Genomic DNA, 19267 nt, shown 5'->3' with positions numbered 1-19267 from the left:
TGAACCAATTTAATTCCTGTCTGTCATAAATACATTCAGTCTTCTCATTATCGAGTGTGGATCAGTGATTGATATTATGATCTGGAATCGGTGATCTGCATCAACCTGATTATTATAAGTCCGACATTTCGACAGTCATGAGCTTCTACAGGAAAACAATTATAACCTGTAATCTTGTTGGTGGATTGTTTTTGATAATTCGTTACTAAATGTAATATCTGTTTAAACAGGGCAGTCCTCTCCTTTCAACAATTTCCTAGGCTGTCTGTTTCGGCAGAAAATCGAAATCGAGACTGACATTCTCTGGCGCTGACGTTTGATAATTTCATACTTTGAACTGAGAGAAAAAGCATTCATATGGCGTGAAGGGGACAAACGATTTTCGTTCTTTGCTTGTTTGTTTGCTGATATAAGCCGCACTCAATAATCGACAGCCTGGACAAGACAATCCAGTGATCATCACCATTAAGCATCGATCTACGCAAGTGGGATACGATGACATGTGTCAACCAAGTCAGCGAGCCTGACCTCTCGATTCCGTTAGTCGTACCTTACGACAAGCATGGGTTACTGAAAAACAGTTGTAACACGGATCTTAATCTAGTGTATCGCAAGTGAAGAAAGACGAACAACGCCTTCAATACATCGGTTGTGTGTTCAATATGTTCACAATGACGTTCGTTGTTAACAGAATTAACATCGTCGGTATTTTGTCATTGGTTGTCATGTGGGCGATATAGAAGTACTACAATAATACTAATCCATTTATATAGCGTCAAGCATCCATCTGTCTTGCTGCTCGTTGGACGCTGAAATCAGAATCTGGTATTTATTACCCCGGATAACCCAAGCTCCTTGTGAGGTGCTAGAAGGTTAATAGTCACATTAAATATCCCACCGTGTACCCATTTTCTGCTGGGTGAACAGAGGCAACTTTGAACAAACTCACTTGCCTAAGGCGAGACCACATGCATTACATGTGCTTCGTTGTAGGGCAGGACTGAAATCCAAGGAACAAGTAATCAGAAAGAGAAGCGCAAAGCCTTCTCATACCCATAAGAAAACTCGATAAACTCGATGAGCATGTGTTTATGAATCACGATATATAGTCTGTTTGCAGTGAAAACGTACCAATGCATTTCACTTTAAAAAAGAAAGTAAATCGAATAAAGTGGAATTATGATTGCGAATCCTCATAATTTTACTTTGACAAATTAACATTGAAATCTCAGAATTTTATTCAACTTAGGATAAAAGTTGTTTAACAAACGATCATAGTTTACAAATGTGTGTGTGTTGTTGTGTTGTATTGTGTGTGTGGGTATGTAAATTAAATGAAACACCGAGAACAAGTAGAGTTGGTCTAAGTTAACGCTCATCACGAACCGCACGTGCATTTGTTTGACTGTTCCCACTACTGCGCTTACCCCTTTGTAATACAAGACCAATGATAGCGATTTCAATGTAAGATTGTTTGATCTTTTATCGTAAGATGAATAAAATTCTGAGATTTAAATGTTCAGTTGGCAAGGTAAAATTATGACGATTCGTAATATTAATTTCACTTTATTTGATTTACTTTTTGTTTAAAGTGAAATTCATCGGTACGTTTTCACTGCAAACAGACTAGAAGAGATAGTGATGATACAAGGTGTTCTCAAAAGGTAAGCGTATCCTGCCCCACTGGTAGCATCCGTCATACATATACATACATAGGTTAGTAAAGTGTTCACCTGAAAAGGTCGGCAACATAAGGTACTAGGCCAAATAGGGATTTACATTGGACATCGTTACGAAGGTTATAAACATACGGCGGGGAAATCAGACACGGGCTTCACACATTTTACCCATGTGATTCGAACCCGGGCCTTCGGCGTGACGACAGGATTTTAACAGACGAGGCTAGTACCGCCAATATTTTAATGGGATCGTTACGTCGTGTATGTCAGCAGTGAAATCACGGTTACATGAAGACGGACACAGGAAGTTTAAAACGAGGCTAGTAACGTGAGTCGAGTGAGTCAGCAGTGTCGGGTTCACGCGGCGCCTTTAGCAATATCCCTGCAATATCACGTCGGGGACTCCAGCAATGGGCTTCACGTAATGTAGCCATTTGAGGATTCGAACCCGGGTCTTCGGCGAACACTTTAACCACTAGGCTACTCAACCGCCCCAGGACAGTAACGAAAACAGGGACCTGACCCACAATCCAATCTTATTGCAGCATGAACCGCGAGGACTAACAATGATGATGATCAAGATGATGATGATGATAATCGAGACGATCAAGATGATAATGATGGAACGACGTTGAACACATGATGATGATGATGATGATGATGATGATGATGATGATGATGATGATGATGATGATGATGATGATAGTGATTTGACTTATCTACGTCCGTGAAAACAGTCTATATGACAATGAATCACTGATGATATTTTTACAACTGCTTCTTCCAGCAACCTTTGAAATTTTGTGTTTGGTTGGTTGGTTGTTTAACTCCGCATGCCAGCGGCGGTCTGTTAATAGTCGAATCTTGATGTATCTACGCCACTGGGATCCAATGACATGTGTCAACCAAGTCAGCGCACCTGACTACCAAAACGATAAAGATGATAATGATGGAACGACGTTGAACAGATGATGATGATGATGATGATGATGATGATGATGAAAACAAACTTGACATTTTAAATTTGTAAGACACACATGAGGTGACGGTTACAATTACACGCACGTGACTACATACCCACATCGATGGCAATTCCGGAAAGGCATGCTCATGCGTGAGTGAGGTAGTTAGCACTATTCAGGAATATCACTAGTTCATTTGCCTTCCTGAAAATCTGTGTACCTACTGCTGGAATGACAGCATTTTGTTAGAAAACACGTCGTTATATGGAAGCATAAGTAAGTACATGCATAAGGTGTTTATAACAGAAGAATGTAATACCGGCAGGTTGTTTAATTTAACGCCACCAACCAAATAATCGTCGTTTTCTGCATTGAACCACGAGTAGAAGGTTACTGTGATGAAATGAGACTAAATGTAGCTTCATTCATGGCATCAGGGACCGAGGTGGCCATGCACAGACGGTGATGTTAGGATGATGGTGGCGGCCGACGTTGTTGGGGGATGATGTCATCAGAAAGACTGATGATCACCTCACCTGTTTCCATCGGTCAAAGACCCGTGAAGATCCGGGTTAGAATATTGATCTTCAGTAACCCATGCTTGTCGTAAGAGGCAACTAACGGAATCGGGAGGTCAGGCTCGCTGACTTGGTTGACACATGTCATCGGTTCCCAATTGCGTAGATCGATGCTCATGCTGTTGATCACTGGATTGTCTGGTCCAGACTGGTTTATTTACAGACCGCCGCCATATGGCTGGAATATTGCTGAGTGCGGCGTAAAACAAAACTCACTCGGTCAAAACACGTGATGATACCATGGTGGTCAGCTAATAGCACTTTTACAACTGCTTCTTCTAACATACTTCGATATGTTTCGAAGCACACGTAAAATGACGTTTACGAATCACACCAAGTCTCTTGACTAGGCACAGCTCTGCACAAAGCGATAGGTTGTAAAGCAAGTATCGTATTAAACAAACAAACCACTTATATCTTTTGCGTCATGGGTTAAGATTTCACCTTCAATTCAGAAGCGTCCAACACTTCTGGTTTCTCTGGGCCACATGTGAACTCGTCAGCCTCAAACAATTGCTCAGTTTGGACCTTCCTTGCACATTTGTTTCTTTGCTTTCGCTTCCCGTTTGTTGGTTGTTTAGTTTTGTGTTCGGTTTAAAGCTGCGCTCATCAAATGGGACATCAGACATCGCCCGATTCCATTAGTTCATTCCTGTTGGCTGTCTCCGCGAATAGCTGCAAAATTACTAATGCGGCATAAAGCAATTTTCGCTCAATCACTTTTGTTGGTTGGGGTGCTGAAGAAAAAAATTCGAACAGAGAGATCTTGACGGGATCTTCGCACATGTTTGGTCTGTATATTTGTGTATAAGAGTGTCATCTTGTAAAGTGTGAGACTGTGTGAGACTGTGAGAAATGTTCAAGAATGTGAAGATCTAACTGACTGACTGAGTTAGGTTTTACGCCGCTTTTAGCAATATTCCAGCAATATCACGGCGGGGGACACCAGAAATGGGTTTCACACATTGTACCCATGTGGGGATTCGAACCCGGGTCTTCGGCGTGACGAGCCAACGCTTTAACCACAAGGCTACCCCACCGCCCCGTGAGGATCTAAACATGTTTAGGAACATGCTGAGGTGCTTAAATGGATGCTTATTTGGAGTTCTGGATATTGGACATGTTTAGGATATGTGGAAAATGCTCTCGTCTAGGCACATGGGCTCTCAAAGAGTAAGGTGATGATGTCAGTAAAGCTGATATCAGCCTCGGATGTATGAGCCATTGTAAAACACGGGGAAGACATACTACTTGTATTGGAGGAATGGAGGAAAAATCAATGCAACTAGTAGATAAACGCTGGATTAATGATCAATCTCCCGAGCTCGCTTGCTTATAAGCTGTTTCTTAATGAAGCCAGAGATGTCCTCTTGACTGGATTAGTGTGAGCTTATTTCACAGTGAGGTGACGGGTTGAGTGACTGAGGCCAAGTCAGCGGTGATTCAATTAAAGCATAAAACAACATGCTTTTGTAGGCGTGACTGTATACACTGATCTGTAGGTCAAATTTAATAACAACGTCGATGTGCTTAATAAGCTCTGTTGTAATTCGTTTTATGTTACATGAATGCAATCACCCAACACCAAGATTCACTGATACATGTGGCTTCACATACAATGACGAAACATTTATGTTTATTTTAATTTAAAAAGCAAAGACTATGTTTGAGTGAGTTAATGAGTTTAGTTTTACGCCGCTTTTAGCAGTATAACAGCAATATCACGGTAGGGGACACCAGAAATAGGCTTAGCACATTGTACCAATGTAGGGAATCGAACCCTGGTCATTGGCGTGACGAGCGATCGCTTTAGCCATTAGGCCAACCTACCGCCCCATATCTTTACAATAACTATTATTGATTATAACCTCGTGTGTTGGAGCATTTTGAATGATAATATAAATAATATTAACGCCCTCTCGAAGCTGGATACCCTGTGTAATCAGACTCATACTCTTTGCTTCTAGATTAGACTATTGTTTCCTGTGACGTAAACGGTTGCTTGTAACTATGTTTACACATTTTATGAAGTTTGAATTGTCACAAGGATATATCCAAAACTGCAACCAATCCATTATATTATCATATCTAATTTCACAAAAACGAGTGGGTTTCTGTTTGAGATCATAACTCAAACTCAGCTATCTATTACAGGATATATCAGCAGAATCAAGGAGGGGTTGGGGAGTGGGTGGTTGAGTAAAGTCAGTTTGTATCAGGAGATCAGGGTCCAGAGAGACCAACTTTAGAGTCATTGATAGACCTTGGATGGAATCTTTGAATTTCTCGGAGGTAAATCTGCCCAAGACAAGGACACCCTCTCCAGGTCTTCCAAGTCAGCTTGAGGGAAGAGCGAGTTCATGACCAGGCTCTTAAAAATTCACGTTCAACTTTTAAGCACCTCACAAAGCAACTGAAGGGAAAAGATGACACTGTAGAAGAGTTGAAAAGGAAACTTTAATTACTTAAGAGAAATATAAGTGGTGGAAATCTTGCTCAAACACGACCAGGGCTCAAATTTGCACTTGTATGACCAACAGAATAAGAGCTACAAAACTGAAGCAGGGCTGTGTGTACGGACTAGTCAGTCAAAATGCAGCAAAAGTCCGAAAAGTCCTGAAGGAAGTTGCAGAGCAGCTCTGTAAACATCTATTAACCGACCAGGGCTCAAATTTGCACTTGTATGACCAACAGAATAAGAGCTACAAAACTGAAGCAGGGCTGTGTGTACGGACTAGTCAGTCAAAATGCAGCAAAAGTCCGAAAAGTCCTGAAGGAAGTTGCAGAGCAGCTCTGTAAACATCTATTAACCGACCAGGGCTCAAATTTGCACTTGTATGACCAACAGAATAAGAGCTACAAAACTGAAGCAGGGCTGTGTGTACGGACTAGTCAGTCAAAATGCAGCAAAAGTCCGAAAAGTCCTGAAGGAAGTTGCAGAGCAGCTCTGTAAACATCTATTAACCGACCAGGGCTCAAATTTGCACTTGTATGACCAACAGAATAAGAGCTACAAAACTGAAGCAGGGCTGTGTGTACGGACTAGTCAGTCAAAATGCAGCAAAAGTCCGAAAAGTCCTGAAGGAAGTTGCAGAGCAGCTCTGTAAACATCTATTAACCGACCAGGGCTCAAATTTGCACTTGTATGACCAACAGAATAAGAGCTACAAAACTGAAGCAGGGCTGTGTGTACGGACTGTTCAGTCAAAATGCAGCAAAAGTCCGAAAAGTCCTGAAGGAAGTTGCCGAACTGTAAACATCTATTAACCGACTACCATGTGAGGCAACCGTTCGAAAGATGAACCAAAGTAGATTCTCACTAGCACACATGCAGGCAGATGAGCAGATGATTTCAAGGGAGAATTTATGCTTGCAAAGTGATGTACTCCAGACAGGGGTACCACTGTTGGAAAGGTTCCATGTGAATGATGAGTCTGGAAAACATATGTCCTTGGATTGCATGAAATGGCCAACAGATCTTCTCTAGTTACATAAGATATTACTATGGAGTTACTTTCATATACATTGTATACCCTTGCTTCAGGAAACCATAGAGTCTGGCACAGGAAGAAAGAAGATTCTGCAAAGGATGACGGCCACAATGACGGCCCAAGCTGCATTGCAGAATGGCTTTAATGATCCCTTAGACAGATACAGAAAAGAAATTATGCCAGAATTGGTCTTTATGTTTGTGTACATTAGAGCATGTTTGTAAGGCGTGAGGCTGTGGGAAATGTTTTAGAATATGAAGATGTAAACATGTTTTGAAATAGGTTGAAATCCTAAAAAAAATTAGTTGTTTAAAGTTATGTCGAAACTTTTAAATATGCGAAATATGATGTCCCACTTTCTGGACACGACCCAAACACACGCCCATCAGATGAAAATGTAATCATGTTTACGCTTAAACGTATTACATTTTTGAACACGTCAGTGAGGATTGTCTGGATTACCTCGTGTGTGTTTTATGTTGTATAAATGCGCAATTGTATTATTAATTAGTTTAAATATTGTTTTATGTGCCCAAAAATACAAACCTCTGTCTCCGGACAATTATAGGGGTTAAAGCACTGCAATATGTGAGTTTATAGACCAATCTTGCGAGCGTCTGCGTATTGTCACAGGCGGAATATTTGAACATTTTTTGATCTGTGTTCATGAACAACGACAATAGAGGAGAGTTTGAAGGATTTACTTGTGCTTTGTATATTTTGAATACAACTCTTGGACAGTCAATCAGGTCAAGTTCACTGTGACGTCCCAATCGCGCTACCTCCCTGTTACTGCGATGAGGAAGAATCGCTTGATGTTGACTAAACAAGGAGTTGTGTTCTGAAATATTGCCTGTATGATTCTATTATTGATCCAATAGATCAAGGGTAAGAAAGTCTTTCCCGTGTTTTCAAATTGGCTTTATCAAGATTGTCAAACCAAGTACGCCGACCATGCTTTCAACACATTCGACAATCTCACAATTCGACAGTCTTGTTACATGACCACTGCACGAGAAGCGCAGTAACGTAGTAAAACAGAGGTAACTCTACGCACTGTCGGATCGTGTTTATTTTAGCGATTCACTGCCGAGTTCTTGTGTTTCGAGACGCGGAATATTTAGTTGTTGTTTTTTTAAATGTGAATAAGAAGGAAATATTCGGCGGGCTTTAAGATGATGCATCAGTACCCAAGAACCAAGCATATTTATTTAGGCCTTATCTTCAACTTGCTCAATCTCCCTAGAATGTAACATACTGCTAATTTGTACTGAGACTCATAACTCATGCAGATAAACTTCAATCCAAAATGTAAACACAATACTAATGCTTTCCTCAATTGAATTGACTTGAAATAGCACCACTTCAAGGGTCTTTTGCAAAGAACTGTGACTTTCATGGAATATTTTTGAATACTTCCACTTTAAACTAACAGCTATGAACCTTAATAATAATTATTTGAGCCAAATAATACTGGTAAACCGTACAACCTGAAACAAATTAACTTTGTCACCTTCTACTGATTTGCTCAAACACTTGCAAACTGTAATACTTGGTCTGTTTCATAAAATACAATAAACATTATCAGCTCTCTGTGCTGTTACAATGTCTCCAGCTGTAGACAATATTCTTTCACTGGAGTCCGATGTTGCTGGTATGCACAAAATACACTTGACAAACTGCTAACAAACTGGAGAGGGTCAGATGTAAAGGTTATGCACTCTTCTAATTTAATCTGATGACCTTTCCTCCAGTTAGGAATAGGTTGACTTACCTGGTTCAACAAAACATCTCCAAAGAGGTTTTTCATGGTGTACTGTATCAAGGGGGTGGGGTAGGGGGTGGGATCTGGCTGGTTAAGGTAGTCATCAGATGGTATGTCTCCAACTTCTGTTGGTTCCTCCTTCACATGAACCTGTATCATTTGAGATAATTTTCAATACAAACAACAGTAATTCAGTGGTTAAGTATAATTATATATATTTCTTTATAACTGTAAAAATGATGAATTCTAGTTTGTTTCTGATTTCTTTTTTTCCCTCAGGATTTAATTCCATTCAGTTAAAGTAGCCCAGAACAAGATTTAGTTGTTTTCTGTCACGCGACATTGTTAAGTGCAGACACGGGGTAGACTTCAACAACTGATGAGACCGATAACCGTAAAATTGTCAGTCAGATGGACAACCGGACATGTGAATGTTGCCGTTAAGGACCGAGCCAGTAGAGTGAAACGTTCCAATCAGTGCTACCTGCGATTGATGCTGAATTAATCAGTGATATTGAGATTTATCTATATAGTTTGAATATTATCATCAAAATACCACTATTAATGCCTCTGACCTATTCACTATCATTTGCTATTCATTAATGATTATCAGCAGAAATGTCAAACGGACCACCTTCAGTGTTGCAATTTAAATGCTGCTATAGCCTCCTGGGGTTGGGCTTCGTTGTTTAACGCTGCGCGCAGCAATACTCCGGTTATATGATGGTGGTACGTAAATAATTGTGGCTGGCAATCTAGTGATCGATAGCATAAGCATCGATCTACGCTGTTGGGATACGATGACGTGTCAACCAAGTCAGCAAGCCTGACCCCCTTGTCTCGACAAGCATGGGTTTCTTTTGACCAATTCTAACCCGGATCTTCACAGGTTAGCACCAGGGTGTTTTCTAACTAGTATCAACATCATCAGTGATTCTCCATCAGCAAACACTTTATGAGTTGGTGTTCTGCTTTTAATAAAACATGGTTATGTCAATGTCCATTTCTTTGGAATGATTGCTTTCGTTCTTATGTGAAATGTTAGAGTGTTGGATACCGTAGGTGAAAATAAGTCTCAGTATCGAATAGGAAATGAAAACATTTTTATTTCTATGTTTATTGCTTATGGATGTATTGCCCAAGCAGAAAGAAACTCCACTAAATCACTAAAAACGCAAGTTCCTGAGTTGGAATTTGAAAATTAAGTATCCCTCTCAAACTAAAATCATTTTGCCGAAATGACACACAATGTCACCACTGCAGCCCAAGATGTAAACATTGTATGTACCAAAGTCTAAATATGAACAGAGTTATACATGTTTGAAAATACAACATTTTCGCAACAGATTTCTGGGTTATGCGTTTCCTTTTTGGAATAGTATAGTTTTGGCGCTCTTATGTAATAGAAGACAATTTGCATAAAATAGTGTTCGTATACGATGAGAAAAGTAAACATTGAAAACATTGATTTTACTTGAAAATATTGATTTCAATGAGATTTCTTAAAATGATTAAAAAGGCATCGCCACAACGCAACAGAAATCACCTTCGACATGAAATTGTGCAGCAAAGAGCATGCACTGTCTGGCTATACAAATCCAGATTACTTTCGGAAATCGGCATTCGTTTTGAAGGAGTTTCAAGGTCAAATTACTACGCCATGTCTTGACGCTGCGACACTGAACATCACCATTGAAAGAATGCACGCTGGAGATTACCAATCTTCTGTTGCCAGGCGTCTTAATGTTAGTCTGAGCACGATATCACAGCTTGCGGCTCGTTACAACCAAATAGGTATAACAAATGACCGTCCCCGTACAGGCAAACCTCGAGTCACCACTGCAGCCCAAGATGTAAACATTGTATGTACCAAAGTCTAAATATGGACGAGTTATACATGTTTTAAAATACAACATTTTCGCAACAGATTTCTTGGTTATGCGTTTCTTTTTTGGAATAGTATAGTTTGGGCGCTCTTATGTAATAGAAGACAATTTGCATAAAATGGTGTTCGTATACGATAATAAAAGTAAAATATTATGTGTCATTTCGGCAAAATGATTTTAGTTTGAGAGGGATACTTAATTTTCAAATTCCAACTCAGGAACTTGCGTTTTTAGTGATTTAGTGGAGTTTCTTTCTGCTTGGGCAATACATCCATAAGCAATAAACATAGAAATAGAAATGTTTTTATTTCCTATTCGATACTGAGACTTCTTTTCACCTATGGCATCCAACACTCTTACATTTCACATAAGAACGTAAGCAATCATTCCAAAGAAATGGACATTGACATAACCATGTTTTATTAAAAGCAGAACACCAACTCATAAAGTGTTTGCTGATGGAGAATCACTGATGATGTTGATACTAGTTAGAAAACACCCTGGTGCTAACCTGTGAAGATCCGGGTTAGAATTGGTCAAAAGAAACCCATGCTTGTCGAGACAAGGGGGTCAGGCTTGCTGACTTGGTTGACACGTCATCGTATCCCAACAGCGTAGATCGATGCTTATGCTATCGATCACTGGATTGCCAGCCACAATTATTTACGTACCACCACCATATAACCGGAGTATTGCTGCGCGCAGCGTTAAACAACGAAGCCCAACCCCAGGCGGCTATGGCAGCATTTAAATTGCAACACTGAAGGTGGTCCGTTTGACATTTCTGCTGATAATCATTAATGAATAGCAAATGATAGTGAATAGGTCAGAGGCAATAATAGTGGTATTTTGATAATAATATAAACTAAAAGTATACAAACTCTATAGATAAATCTCATTATCACTGACTAATTCGGTATCAATCGCAGGTAGCACTGTTTACTATTGGTATGAATTTGTCTGAATAATGCCTGGTGTACTTGTTGAACACACTTCTTTGTATCAGACATTTCTCCTATAGAAAAAAATGTAACGAGGAGAGTTACTTGCTTTATAATGGTGTTAGTAGCTACACCGAAATGCCGCTCTATTATATTAATGAAGTTGTACATCCAAAGAACTCTCCTTGTTGTTCATCACACTTACTTCTAAATATGATGCTTCTCCATAGTTGAAACATTTGTTAAGAATAATGTTTTCCACCTTTCACTTATGCCAATGAATATGTTCATTATGTGACAAGTCTTTCTCTATAACAGTAACTCAATCCGATAATGATACTGTTCTGAAGGCATTTTGGTTTTATCACTGAAACTGCTCTCTCAAACGCACTCAGTGCATACTAGGCGTATCACCCGAACACACCCGGTGAAGTGCACGGGAAAAACGAATAGGTTTTGCATATATAAGACGTTGGTCAGCGATACACGGCCCATTCGCAAAGTACGATGTTCAATGAAAGCATTTGTGACAACAGGTGTGGATTATGCAGGTCCGTTTTACACGGTACAAGGTCGAGGTAAGAGTCGACAAAAACGTTATCTCTGCCTTTTCACATGTCTGTCAACACGAGCAGTACATTTAGAAATGGCTTTTGGGTTAGACACGGATTCGTTTCTGAATGCCTTGTTTCGTATGGCGCACAGACGTGGTATGCCAAAGGAAATAATCTCAGACAACGGGACTAACTTCGTTGGGGCTGCAAAAGAGCTGAAACAGCTCGTTGCTGGCCTAGATTCAGGCGTAGTTAAATCAACTTTGGCCAACAAAAGTGTCAACTGGATTTTCAATCCCCCAAATGCGCCATACTTTGGAGGAGTCTTTGAGTCGTTGGTGAAGTCGGCCAAAAGAGCTATGTATGCTATTTTGAGTTCAGGGGATGTTAGTGATGAGGAACTCATGACAGCCATCATAGGAGTGGAAGCTCTTATGAATTCTAGACCTTTGACGTATCAAAGCGCACATCCACAGGATGATGTTCCACTCACGCCCAATCATTTCCTACATGGTCAGGTAGGTGGGGAATTTGCGCCAGAGTTGGACTCTACCTCCTTCAGCCCTAAGAAGCGATGGAGAAGAGTTCAAGAACTCATTAGACACGTGTGGAAACGATGGATGAGAGAGTGGCTCCCATCTCTCAACATCAGGAAGAAATGGTTCACACCATGTCGAGACCTACAGGTGGATGACGTTGTGATTGTAGTATCTTCGGATACTCCTCGTGGAGTTTGGCCTCTAGGCAGAGTATTGAAGACCTATCCTGGAAAGGATGGTCACGTGCGCGTTCTTGATGTTCAGGTTGGCTCTACAGTCTTGAAAAGGCCTATCACAAAGGTCTGCCCTCTTGAATGGAGTTAATTGGTGAAATGATGCTTCTAACAGCAAATGATGTACATACTCATAGATAGTTTTCCTTGTTTCTCCCATTTAGTCAGTTTTAATGATAGACAGGGGTCTATCATGGAGGGGGGCATGTTCTGAAGGCATTTTGGTTTTATCACTGAAACTGCTCGCTCAAACGCACTCAGTGCATACTAGGCGTATCACCCGAACACACCCGGTGAAGTGCACGGGAAAAACGAATAGGTTTTGCATATATAAGACGGTGGTCAGCGATACACGGCCCATTCGCTCCTTTCTGCCATTCGGTGCTGTTCGTTACAGGTCGTGTGTAGGCATTTATTTAGACTACGAATGACTTAGATGTTAGATGTTAGATGTGTAGGTTCAATTGGCTATTGTGGCGTTAGGTTGTTGAACTTGCATTAGTGTGTTTAAGGGTTAGACAATTAGCGGTATTTAGCAGTTCGTTTCATCTCAAAGTTCATTTAGAATCGCTTAAGAGAATCACGTTTAGTTCTTTGTAAATTTCATAGTTTTCTCACTTATAATAGTTATCACGTTTAGTTCCTTGTTTTAGGCCAAAAGGTAAGTTCGAAATTTTAGTTGATTAGGAATTCAGTTAATTTGCATAGCTCTGCCCAATCGTTTTATTTTCCACTGCGCAACAGATACATTTTCTCATAACTGGCAGTCATGAGATAATATTACCCTGTATCAGTTTGGATAGTTATATCCCACTGATGTTTTCCAGGATGAACACCGCTGAGGCAACAGAGAAAAACAGATGCGATGAAATGTTCACCATCAAGCATATACTGCTTGACTGCGTGAACTTTTCGACTGCAAGAGATTCACATTATGAAGCGATAAATCTGAAAGATTTGTTTTCCCTCGTGAGCGGGCATCTGATTGTTAGCTACCTGAGGGAAGTTGACCTGTACCATAAATTATAACTATACTCCTCACAAAAAATAAGCAACAAGTATTTTCAGTGTAATATCTTTATCAATTTCGATAGCAATTTTTGCCGACATGTTACTGAAAGGTAAATATTCAAAGAATACATAACCTTTAGTAACTGTCAAATTAATTTATCTGATAACATTGACAACATAACCCGAACACAACCACACTCAGAAACAACATGCAAAATGTGTGGGATGAATGTGCACCACTCTTCACACATGCACCCTGATCATTGTAAACCTACCTGTAATCATTCCTCTGGCACAACAAGCGGGTCCTAACTTCATTTTAATGGGTGATAATGCCCGTCCATGGATGCAAATGGCCGAGAATGAGTTGTTAACGATGTTGTTTAGATCAACAACATCACACATATGGACTGGCCTGCAAGGTCACTTGATCTTAATCCCATTGAACATGCTTGGGACATTATTGGAAGTCGTGTTTACGGTCTCCATGTGCACCCCCAGACTCTGGATGACCTTGAGCAGGCGTTACAGAGAATGGTAGAACATTCCACAACAGCAACTTTAAAGGCTCATTTGGTCAATGCAAAGACGTGTAGAAGCTTGCATTTGTGCTCATGGTGGTCATACGCGTTACTGAACACTGCTTCACTGTCCAAAACTGACTTGAACCTTAATGTTAACATTTTGCTCCATCAATGCAGCACATTTTGCACGACTGTTTCGCGGGTACATGCTTTTGATGATTTGTAAGTCTATTATTGCTCAATACCATTTCATTTCATTTTGTTAATCCTGTGTATACATATTTAACCTTTCTATTGCATCATTCCATGATTTGAAATTTCAAGAAATGAAAATGTAATGAGACTACAAATTTGTGTTGCTTAACTTTTTTGTGAGGAGTATATGTAATGTAAGTCACAGATTGCTTGTTCTTAAGTTTGGTGCTGTGTCATTTTCCCTTGTAAATACTAATGTAATGAAGATATGTGTTAAAAATAACTCTTTTTTGACTTTGTATTTAAAATGTGTAAAACTCCAACTTGATCTCGTCACTATGTGGCTGGAATAACGCCGATGTGACGTAAAACCGAACTCAACTACAACTTGGACATTGGAAAACCAGGAAGTGGAGTTTTTTGCTAGATCTTAACAAACAAGAACGCACAGTCAAACAAAGCAAAGGAATTGAGCAATATATACACGGGCATATACAAAAAGAGAGATAACTGGTAAATGTTGCAGACTTTGTTGTGGTCAAAAAGTCAAGCGCATTGTTCTTTGGGCACTGGAAAACCAGGAAGTAGGGATTGTTGCTAGATTTTACTGGCGCTTCTTTCAGCTATTAGCTCTTCAGATTTTACTGACGCTTCTTTCAGCTATTTCGCTCTTCAGCTATCTGAACACTAACAAAATGCGAAACATCCTAATGTTCGTGTCGTAATTGTGACGTAATTATTGACTTTTACATAACAATAATGTGAAGCAAAAATGTCTCCCATTCAAGTATCTACAGTTTGGTACCATCACAGAGCTGTGATATTTTTATGAACCCTATGAAAATGCGTTTTGACCAAATTGACCAGTTTCCAAGGGCGATAACTCCAAAATTAATTGAAGATATCGACATGCCTTTAGCAATCTAAGTAGTCCCGGATGCGGGCTTTATAACGATATATCACACATGATTGTACTATTTGCCGTTCAGGAGGAGAAGATTATGAAGCACAGGCACCGGCAAAACGTGCGGAAATGTCAAAAATCGCAATGCTTGTGTTAGTGTCGTAATTATTGATTTTTACATAATAATAATGTGAAGCAAAAATGTTTCCTATTCAATTATCAACAGTTTGGTAACTTCAAAATTGAAATCCATTGTCTTATCGCAGAGTTGTTCCATTTCTATGAATCCTATGAAAATGCGTCTAAGAAGAATTCACCAACTTCCTAGCAATAACTCCACAACCATTAATGATATCGCCATGCCTTGAGTAGGTGATATAGTCCGGCGTGTGGGCTTTCCATCGGCGTATCGAACACTTTTGTACTATTTGACGTTCTGGAGAAGAAGATTTTTTTAAACACAGGTACCGTCAAACGTGAAATTTGGCAGTTTTTCCAAATTGCAGAGTTTTAGAGATATTGGGATTCAAAGACTTTGACGTTTGGGTTATTTGCCCTTACAGGAAGCCGGATGTCGGGCTTTTTAACTCCGTATCAATTTCCGCATACAAGCTATCATCCCTAAAGGTTTCATGAAAATTGACCCAGAGGTTAGGTCAGGAGAGCTGGTACAAAATCCGTACAAACAACAATAATAATAATAATAAATATTCACAGGGTGTTTGACAAACCTCAGGTCATCCTACAGCTCTTCCAATGATATAATTTACAGAGAGCAGAAGGGGCGAGAAAGGGATGTTGGGGGTGCAAGGATCAACTTCTTGTACAAAAATGATTTTGGAAGAGGCTAAAGCATATCACCACAACCTCTTCGTGTGCTGGATTGATTACAAAAAGCATACGACTCTGTTCCTCACGAATGGATTCTGAAGTCTCCTCATTGTATTGACCTCCCGGAGCGACTACTTGATTTACTCAAGTCTTTAATGAGTTGCTGGTCGACTCAACTTGAGATGTACTTGCAAGGACAGGTGCAGACTTCGGAATCTATTCAAATCAGAAAGGAATTTTCCAGGGGACTCCTTTAGTCCTTTGCTTTTTGTTTGTCTCTAAATCCTTTGAGCTTTCTGCTCAACAGAGAGGAGGGTTACCATCCCGGACCTCTTCAGCACAGATCACCAACACCGCTTACTCATCTCCTTTACATGGATGACATCGAGCTCCTTGCCAAAGGAGATTCCAATTTGAAAGAACAGGTTCTCCTTGTCGAGTCCTTTTCTAATGATATTGGCATGACATTTGGAGGCGACAAATGTAATACTCTTCATTTGAAACGTGCTAAGGTAGTTAATGATGGATCGGTCAACTTACAAGGGGAGGAGTTATTGAGCATCTTGTGGAAGATCAGGCCTACACCTATCTTGGAATGCAAGTTCGAGACAAGCTCCAGAATGCCCAGATTCAAGACAAACTTCAGGCCGAGTACAAATCTCGTTTAAAGAAAATCTGGAGCTCAGAGCTAAATGCTCGAAACAAGGTCAAAGCCACCAATACTTTTGCTGTGCCAGTCCTCTCCTATTCCTTTGGAGTAGTTGATTGGACAAAACAAGACATCCAGAGTCTTGACCGTCTGACCAGAAGGATCATGTCTGACAACAGAGCCCACCACCCTCGTTCCTCTCTTAACCGTTTATACATGCCAATCAATTCTGGAGGTCGGGGTTTGATTAATGTGGAGGCTCTTCATGATAGAATTTTATTGTGTACTTTTGCACATATTTATTTATCGGATGATCCTCTGGTGATGCATGTGAAAACTAATGATGAAAGCAAAAAGGAATTCCACAGCTATTTTAAGCGTGCCAAGGTTGTTGGACAGAATCTGAGATTTCAGGTTGATTTTGTTGATGGCGATGTACTGCTGGACGGTACAGCGATGGGAGTAAACCAGGTGAAGTCCTTCACCAAGTCTGCCCAGAGTCGGTCTTTTGTGGAGAAGCTTTCTGAGAAGCCATTGCATCGTGTGTACATGCAGTGTGTTGAACAGAATAGCAATCCCACCGACTCCTTCGCCTGGATGAAGTCGGCTGGTCTTAAATGTGAAACTGAGGGCTTCCTTTTTGCTGCTCAGGACCAGTCACTTCCCACTCGCAATCGCCTAAATGTGATTCTTAAAGAAAATATCAATATGAAATGTCGTCTTTGCCCTTCCTTAGCACAAACAGCATATCTTAAACGACATGATGGCATGGCTCGTTGCTTTTACTACCGTCTCCGACATGCCTGTGGCTTTGACTCCGAGGTCCATCCATGGTACGACCCTGAACATGTCCAGGGCGTCATGGAAAATGATGCTTTCAAACTTCTGTGGAATAGGCCCATATACAGCCTCAGAAGAATTCCTACCAACAAACCTGACCTTGTCCTTTTTATAGCCAATGAATTTAATATGATATAATAATCGGGTAAAACAGACGGTCTTCCAGACTTTCGTCTGAAGACCTAACTAGAACACAATTATCACTTATTCATGACATATAATATATATTGCTGATTATGAAAAAACAAATAAACAAAATTATAATCGTACAATCGCAAATCAAAAGTGCAATATTTTGTAGTTGGGTTTACTTCCCTCGAAACGAAGCACCCGGGATACCGAACCCAGTCAGAGCGGGTGGGCGTGCACTTAAGTGTAACTTTCATTGGCTGGTTCATTTGCCGATACACTCAGGGCTCTTTGTGCGTGTATAGAGATGTTGCGCTTTGCAAATACGTCTCATTTTTGTGTATAACATCTTGCAATCAACAGACATCATAACATGTCATTTGTACAAGTATCACGGTATCACACCTGCTTGTCTGCGTAATTGCATAATGTGACAAAGACAGAACACGGGTGCACGAGCCATAAATCAATGCCTTTTGTTTATGGTGTATACCCTGATTGGTGTTAAGTTCAAATTGCATGTGGTCAGTGATCGAAGTTATGTATTGCATATTGTCATTAGCAGACAGGCAGTTACATAGGTGTCAATAAAACAGGCATTGAGTTTTGTCTGTGACAGAGGCATATCTATATCACAGTTAGAAACTCTGACAATGCTAAATAATGAGGTTGCTTTTACGTATCGAATTGAGAAAGTTACTCGGTAAGAAGAACGCGTGGTGATCAAATAGTCAAATGAAATGATATATAAACAGTTAAATCGGTAATCTACTGTCATAACATATAAAAACCTCGCGCCTGTGAAATATCAACAAAACATTAGAAAAATAGCTCACATCAAAGCCTACGGGGCATCCCGCTTCAAGCTGCGCGAACCTATTCACTACGCATGTGCTATGAGCGCAGCGCAGCACAGCTGTTGTAACCACAATTTCGCGGGGATTTTTTCATCGCATTATTATTCAACTATATAAGTTGAATTTGCATTTTTGATAATTTCTTACTGTATGTCCGTACCAAAAGGTATCAGAATCTGCAAAGTTGTGTTTGCGTTGCATGTGACCTTTAAGTATCCTAACTAAGAAGAAATCTGAATAAGAAACTGAAACGGAACAGAACAAATAAAGGATATTATTTTCAAAAGTAATGTAAAATGGTATGAGGAAGGAGAGAAAAACGCTGAATATATTCTTAACTTAGAAAAAAGCTTTATAAATAAAAACACGTGTGAATTAATTGATGAAAATAATAAAACATTGACCAATAAAAATCAAATAATGTTTGCTTCTAAATGTCTGTATACAAGTAAACAGGATGCAAATTGGAAAAAGACCTTGACATGTTTGCTGAATCGGATGAAAGTTTATCTCTTGAAAAGCAAAACACTTGTGAAGGCGAAATTTCTCTTAATGAATGCCTTCAAGCCACAAAACAAATGAAAAACGGGAAAAGTCTTGGTTCCGATGGATTCACTGTTGATTTTCTTTTTTCTTTTTTAAATTGGTTCCCAAGATAACAATGTCATATGTACAAAAGTGTACAGATAGATGATGTAC

The sequence above is a fragment of the Haliotis rubra genome, unplaced genomic scaffold, assembly GCF_003918875.1.
Source record: "Haliotis rubra isolate DU_JTF1 unplaced genomic scaffold, ASM391887v1 Scf92, whole genome shotgun sequence".
Lineage (NCBI taxonomy): Eukaryota > Metazoa > Mollusca > Gastropoda > Lepetellida > Haliotidae > Haliotis > Haliotis rubra.
This window is presented reverse-complemented; position numbering follows the sequence as displayed.